This window comes from Callithrix jacchus, chromosome 8 (genome assembly GCF_049354715.1).
Source record: "Callithrix jacchus isolate 240 chromosome 8, calJac240_pri, whole genome shotgun sequence".
Classification (NCBI taxonomy): domain Eukaryota; kingdom Metazoa; phylum Chordata; class Mammalia; order Primates; family Cebidae; genus Callithrix; species Callithrix jacchus.
In genome coordinates this window covers 92,138,898-92,146,985 of record NC_133509.1, presented here as the reverse complement: position 1 = coordinate 92,146,985, position 8,088 = coordinate 92,138,898, and positions in this window count along the sequence as shown.

Below are 8,088 nucleotides of genomic sequence, written 5' to 3'. Positions count from 1 at the left end.
CTCAGCCTCCCAGGTTCAAGCAATTCTCTTGCCTCAGCCTCCTCAGTAGCTGGGATTACAGGCATGTGCCACCACACCCAGCTAATATTTGTATTTTTAGTAGAGATGGTGTTTCACCATGTTGGCCACACTGGTCTTGAACCCCTGACCGCAACTGATCCACCTACCCCAGCCTCCCAAAGTGCTGGGATTACAGGTGTGAGCCACTGTGCCCGGTCAGAAGCCTTTTAGAGTTAGACTGCTTCCCAGTTTAAGAAAATCTAGGGACTGGAGACACAGATTAAAAAAAGAATGACACCAGGAGAAACTAATCAGACCCTATTTTAGTTTGTTTTCACACTGCATAAAAAACTGCCCGAGACTGGGTAATTTATAAAGAAAAGAAGTTCAATTGACTCACAGTTCCACATGGCTGGGGAGGCCTCAGGAAATACACAATTATGGCAGAAGGGGAAGAAGTCACATATTCTCTCACATGGTGGTAGGTCAGAAAGAGAGTGAAGGAGGAACCGCCAAACACTTATAAAACCACCAGATCTCGTGAGAACTTACATCACGAGAACAGCGTGGGAGAAACTGCTCCTGTGATGCAATCACCTTCCACCAGGTCACTCCCTTGACATGTGGGGATTATTATACAATTCAAGATGAGAGCCAAACCATTTCGGATGCCAAATCCACAAGATATTCCATCAGATAACCAGTTAGTGGCATGAAGAAGGTGGGAGGATTGCTTGAGATTGAAATATTTGACATTTCAGTATAACAACCCCCCTCCCCCCAAACAAACAAACAAAAAACCAGGCATGTGGCCTCAGGTTCATAACTTCTCTGAGCCTTATTTCCTTACCTGCAGAAAGAGAATTATGCATTCTACTTCAGGGAGCTGTTGTGAAGATCCACTGAGAAGTGCTTGAGAGCCTTCGGCACAGTACACAGTGCATACTAAGCACTCATCAATGGCAGCTATTGGTATGGCCCTAGAGATCCACTGCCTAACAAGCTGTGCATGTGGGATAAGCTGTACCTGTACCTGTACCTGCACCTGTCCCTAACAGCTTGGTCTGGTGCTGTCCTGGCCTTCCTGCTTACCACTACCAGCTTCTCTGCATCATGATACCTAAGCCATCCTATGGGAAATATCATCTCCCCAGCACACATCCCTGTCATGTACACCATTTTCCAGAGTTATGATTGGAGAAGCAGCCAGAGGCCTGCTTGCATAGGAAGATGTAAAAGCACACTTGGCTGATGCTGCCTGGTCTCCCGGGCCCTTCCCACTTCAGGGCACACTGCCAGCACTCACATTTCTCTGCCTTAGGACTTTGACTGTCAGAGTCTCCTCTGACCTAATGTTTCTGGGAAATGCATGGAAATTCGTACCCCTCTGCCCCCTCCCTTAACAGTTCTCAGCCAGGTACTGATAACTGGGGGACAGCTATCCCAGTTCCCTTACCCCTCTGGTGGGCTATCTTTGAAGTGTGTATTCTATACTGTTTCCCAGAATTTTTCAGCAGAATTAAATTATACTCACAGTGGAATAAGCTGAAAGACACCTCCTTTATCAGCTTTTTGTCTTTCCCCTGAATCACTTCCTCACCTGCTGCCTCTTTTAAGATGACCTCCCAAACAAACCAATTACACTTGAAGCTACATCTGAGGGAACCCAAACTGAGGTACTACATAAATGAGTTTAGATTTTGCCCTAAGGACGATGGGAAGCTGTTGACATGCCCGTTAAACAGTGGCTAATAATGTCATTCTAGAGATCCAAGCTCTGTCTTCCCCCTGTGCCTTCCTATCATCGGAGCTAGATTTTGAATCCAGTTAGAGAAGTAGGTACTGTGTCTCATTCACCTCAGCTTCTCCCCACATAGTGCCTGGCACCAGGGGCTGCCTTCAGCTTCTCCTCAACAGCAGCCTTCTCATCTCCTTCCCACCAGGAGCTCAGGCAAGAAGGCTGGAAGTACCCACCGAGACCTTGGTAATACACATTCTAAGCATTGTACCCACATTGGCTGCAAATAATTAAATAGAAAGTAACTGTTGCTTTCTGCTTGAAGATGTTTGAAGTCTAAGTGTAAAATCCTGTAGACAGCAAAATGCCAGTAATAGCAGGAGACATCTAGAAGGGATTAAGGTCTAAGGGAACATCTGGCCACTGTGAGTTCAGCACCGAGGAGACCTACCTCCCACAGGATAACAGAGAAACCTTTGAAAAAGACGCATGGAAGACTGCACTGCTCTAATACAGAGAATCCTAAGCCCTTTGTCTCTCTTCAATAGCCATGCCCATTAGCATGCTTGAGGGGACCCACACCATGCCAGGAAGAAGTAACATCAGACAACGGCCCAAACCATTGGCATGGCTTTGCATGCTGCACTTGCATATGTCAGAAAGGGCATGGGTCCAAGTGGATATTCTTGTGGAAGGTACTTGGGAAAAATCTCCCCAGTAATACCTAAGACCCCCTGACACTTCTCTCCGTTCTCCTGAGAAGTAGATGAAATAAAGAGACTGAGACCATTGTTCTACTATTCTATTGTTCTAAAGCTAGATACCTCAGGATCTGTGTCCTTCGCTAGGCTGCAAATTGGTAGCAAGAAGTAAGCCTAAGATTAGCAAATCTTTTGACTCTATCCTTTTGTTTAGCAATCATGCCGATTTGCTTTCTGTTTGTTTAAACAGCAAAAGCAAGCAGAAACTTGCCATACAGAGTTCCAAAAGAGATCATAGTTAGGATTGGATGTCATCATGGACATATAATTTCTGCCCCAAGGAAAGTAAGAAATGGGGCCAGAGCAGTCATCCAACTGGCCCTGCAGAAGCTCAGCCACAGGTAACAGGAAGGCTTCACTGCTTGGCCAAATGACCTGAGCCAGGTCTGGGGCCCTGGGTCACCTGGACAAACATGTAATGCCAGGAAAAGGGCCAGAGCAGTGAAAGTGATAACTTGATATTGCTTGGCATTGCATTTGATTGGAAATAAGAGGAATAAAGAAGGAAGGAAAAGAAAGGGAAACCTTTTGGATAGGTCTTTTTCTTTGGTGTCCTCTAAATTTCATCTCAATGCAATTTTTAAAAATCAGAGTACAGACTTTCCCAAAGCAGAGAGAGATCCTAATTTGAGCTAGACTCGGAGCTGCTGTGTTTTAAAACACATAACTTAAAATTGAGGTTTCTGGAGCTCAGGCTCTACTACTGGCCATGCTGGCATTTAGTTCAGGGAAACCAACTGAAGCTTCACTCTGGCCGCTTTGATCCTGACTGTTGGAACATCTGATTTACTATGTTCTTCTTCACCCTGGTTTTATGCTGCTTGGAAGCTAGAAGCTCAGATCTCCACTTCTGGGTCCATAATTTAAAGGTGTCAAAAAAAAAAAAAAAGACTAGTTTTTACTAAGCAAGGTATCAGTAAAAGTAGGTGTTTTGCCCTAGGAGAAAAATGCACATTATTCTATTTAGGCCTGAATCCTGAGTGACTGTTGTGACCAGACAGAGACCATGTACTAAAGATTAAATTTGGCCAGGTGCAGTGGCTCATGCCTGTAATCCCAGCACTTTGAGAGGCCAAGTGGGGCGGATCACTGGAGGTCAGGAGTTAGACATCAGTCTGACCAACATGGAGAAACCCTGTCTCTACTAAAAAATACAAAATTAGCTGGGCGTGGTGGCGCATGCCTGTAATCCCAGCTACTCGGGAGGCTGAGGCAGAAGAATTGTTTGAACATCAAAGGCAGAGATTGTGGTGAGCCGAGATTGCGGCATTGCACTCCAGCGTGGGCAACAAGAGCAAAACTCCATCTCAAAAAAAAAAAAAGATTAAATTTCATTGTGAATTCTTGACACAAACATTCATGGACTACCAGTTAAAACATAACCTTGTTTTAAGAAAGGGCAGGGAGGAAGGAAAATGATTTTCTAAAGATGTCTTTAAAAGGATTATCATTAATGTATTTTTAAAACACGGTGTATATATATATATACATAATGGAGTACCATTCAGCCTCTAAAAACAGGAAATTCTGTCATCTGTAACAATGTGGATGAATCTTGAGAACATTGTGTTAAGTGAAATAAGCCAGGCATAGAAAGGTAAATGCCGACTGGGTACAGTGGTTCATGCCTGTAATCCTAGCACTTTGGAAGGCCGAGGTGGGTGGATCACCTGAGGTCAGGAGCTCGAGACCAGCCTGGCCAACATGATTAAACCCCATCCCTACTAAAAATACCAAAAATTACTGGTCACGGTGGCAAGTGCCTGTAATCCCAGCTACTTGGGAGGTTGGAGCAGGAGAATTGCTTGAGTCGGGGAGGCAGAGGTTGCAGTGAGCCGAGATCGTGCCACTGCATTACAGCCTGGGCAATAAGAGCAAAACTTCATCGAAAGAAAGAAAGAAAGAAGAGGAAAGAAAGGAAGAGAAAGAAAAAGAAAGAGAGAAAGAAATAAAGGAAAGAGGTAAATTCCATATTATTTCACTTGTATGTGGAATCTAAAAAAGTCAAATTCGTAGACGTAGAGAGTAGAATGGTGGTTGCCAGAGGCTGGGGATGGGAGGTGGAGTTGGGGGATGAGGTGATAAGGGGTGGACAGGGAGAAATGAGACATCAGTCAATGAGTACAAAGTTACAGTTAGGCGGAATAAGTTCTGATGTTCTATTGCACAACAAGATGACTACAATTAATAATGTATATTTCAAAATATCTGAAAGAGAGGATTTTAAATGTTCTCACTAAGAAAACATGATAAATATTTGAGGTGATGGATATAATAACCTGATTTAATCATTTCCAAGGTATACATATATTGGAACATCACACTGTAGCCCATAAACATATACAAGTATTTGTCTATTAAAAATAAAATTAAAATTAAAAAAATAAAAAGGATTATGCTAACAAAAGGTTGATGTTCCTTTGAGATATACAATATACAAATATAATTTTATCTAGGTTAAATCCATTGGCAATACATTTTAAGAAACTCATGCACTGGCTGTCTTCAGAGTAGTATATTGTGTGAAGGCATGATTTTAGCATTTCATTTAATGATGCAGTTGCAGATTGCATTCAAAGGGTAAATATACAAATTGTATGCAACTGATCTCATGTAAAAGTTTATACAAGAAGCTTCAGTTCATATTTTTTCCATTTGTTTTCCTTGAGCACTTCCAAACCAAGTAGGTCTGATTATACTGTCACCTTTACATCAATATATAAATAGGGAGGAAAATAATCACTGGAAGGAAAATTAAAGTTTGAGTCATACATCAACTCTGCTTAGTGAGCACCCAAACCTATAATTCACACTGCTGCTGAAAAGCCTCCAGTGATTGTTTATCCATTACAGATCAATTGCAGAAAAGACTGCAACTTTATTAGAAGCATAATTTAGGAACCCTATAAGCATTTAGAATTTAAGCCCCACTGACTGAATTAAGTCCAACCATATGGAATATTTATATACACGTTGATTGAAATCCCTTCTGAAGCCTTCTCAAGAAAACTGTATTCCAAAGGATCAAAAGGCAATTTAACCAACCTGACCCAGACTACCACCATCTCATCCTAAGGAATAATCACCTTAGCCTTTGTCACTTGCTTAATATAAAACATCCAAACAAAATTACCCACAGCTCATTTTAAAAGGAAACTTGTTTATCCAATATTAGTTTGTTTAAACTTTAAGATTTACTATTCCTCAAGTGTTTGCATGGTTTTCTCTATGTAGCTGCTCAGAACTGCTACTGCAGTCACAATTTCCTGTTAACTGGTAAGCTATCTGCAGAAAATAGATGTCTTTGTTCATCCCACACGTTTTCCTTATCTCCAGGCAGTCATCTTACCAAGGTGTGGGGAAGGAGATTGTAGATGACTCTGGGAAATTCATCAAAACTAAGGCAAGAACTATCAAACCACAATCCAATGGAAAAACATAGGTAATGTTTCTACACAGGAAGAAAAGCTCCTCTCCTTTTGCTGGCTCTGAGTAGATATTACAGTGTAAATCAAACTGTAGGAGGTTGTAAGGAAACTCAGCACCTACTCTCTTAAGTATGATGCCAAACTCACACTTAAAGACCTGGATCTTACCTCCCATCATTCAAACGTAACTTTCTTTTACTAGAGAGCAGAAAAAACCAAGTATCTCATTATGAATATGTATTGAGTTTCTATATAACTTAAATCCACTAAACAAAATTGCTTAGTAATCTTGCTCCCAAGGCTTGTTAGGAATGAACTCAGAACAAAAGCTAAGACCTTTAACTTCAAAATGAATGTTTATTTTGAAATATACATTATATTTTGCCTTCTCATTTTTTGCTTGGTTCATTCTGTTTCTTGAAGGAAGGCATTTTCTAGAGAAGGCAAGAAAGGTCCAAGCACTCAGAGCTTGTACACAGCTGTTTCTTGGGAACTTCAAGGTCACATTGCCTGTGGAGCTGCTCCAGGCTGAGGGCTTTGATTCTTCCTGGGAGAAATAGCTCACTTGGCTATGAGTCTGCTCCTCTCCTTCTCCTCTGGGGCCTCACCACCTTCTCTTAATACATTTTTCTCTGGACACTATCTTCAGCTTTAGAAAAGTTTAGCTAATCCCTTCTGAGCTTCATCTTAAGAGTTTTATAAATTAATATTCTCAATCCATATTCATGAATTCTGACTGTTACAAATAACTGTATATTTTATCATTTTTACACACAATATTGTATAGTCATAGCCATTCTCGAACCAGAGAGTGGTTATATAAAGTATCACAAAGTGTTTGAGAAGTAGTCAAGGTTCTGGTTGAGTGAGAGCTTAATATTTTACAACCCTAATAATAAGAAATTACATATTATATCTAACTCTGTGAGTGAAATTAAACCTCCCTTTTCTCTTTTAATGAAATTAAAATGTTTCAGTATCATTTTAATGAAATCCTTTCAATGTATGAATGTTTTCTTATGATAATCCTGAGACATGGTGGTTTTCTCAGTTAAATTGGCCCCATTAATTTACCCTTTCCTTACCGGTCTTTTTTATACCTAGGGGCAAACTCCTTTAGACAGGAATATGTCTATTTTAACAGAGTCTGACCAATGGGCAGTAAAGGACTATCCTGTGTACATGCACATACGTAGCAATACTTCATCAGAGAAGGAGGACACTGGCTAATGATTACTGTGAGCTTACTACATGGCAGGCATTATACTACGAGCTATAAATGGAATCAAGTTCATTTCTCACAAAGTATTATTATTAACCTCATTTCACAGATCAGGAAATTGAGTAATCTGTGCAAGTAACAAAGCTCGATAGTCACTAGTAATGAAAAGAGAAGAAACAGAGAAATGCATCTTTATTTCTTTAATCATTTATTTAACAACTAACCAATTTCCTTAATGAAGGCTCATGTTCTCCACAAATATTGTCTGAAAATTAAGTAATAATAAAACAAAAAATAAGAATTGCTCTTACTCGTCCAGATCCATGAAGTCCACAGTTTTTGGTACAATGTCTAGTTCATTTGTTAGCTCGCAATACATTTCCCTGCCCTTAGAAATACTTAAATAGGTAGTACCCCAAAATGAATCTTACTAGATCTGGTTCAAGTATTTTTATCTTTCTAATTAAACTAGTCTGTAGTTACCAGAGGTGGTTTTGTTTGCAGATACTGTTAATATATTAGTCTTTACTTATAAATCTCTCTGCTGCAGAGAAAATGATATAGAAACTGCAAAGAGAGTAAGTAGGAAAAAACTAAACTCAGGCATCTTTTTAGATAAATGCTATTGTCTATCAAGACTTACCAAACGCCACATTAGTCCTTAGGAAATGGATTGTGCAAATATGAAAAATAAATTTTCTTTTAATTTCTCTATGGAGATGTAATGAAAACACAAGTAATCTGTGGTCATGAACAATTAGAACTTGAAAGTTAGTCCCCCTTCTAAGTATAAAGAAAGTATAAAATAAAAATCACCCACAATCCCACCATTCAAAAATCACTACTCAATATTTCAGCACATTTCCTTCCAATCTTTTTTTCTATTTTAAAAATCATAATAGGCCAGGCACGGTGACTCATGCCTGTGATCCCAGCACT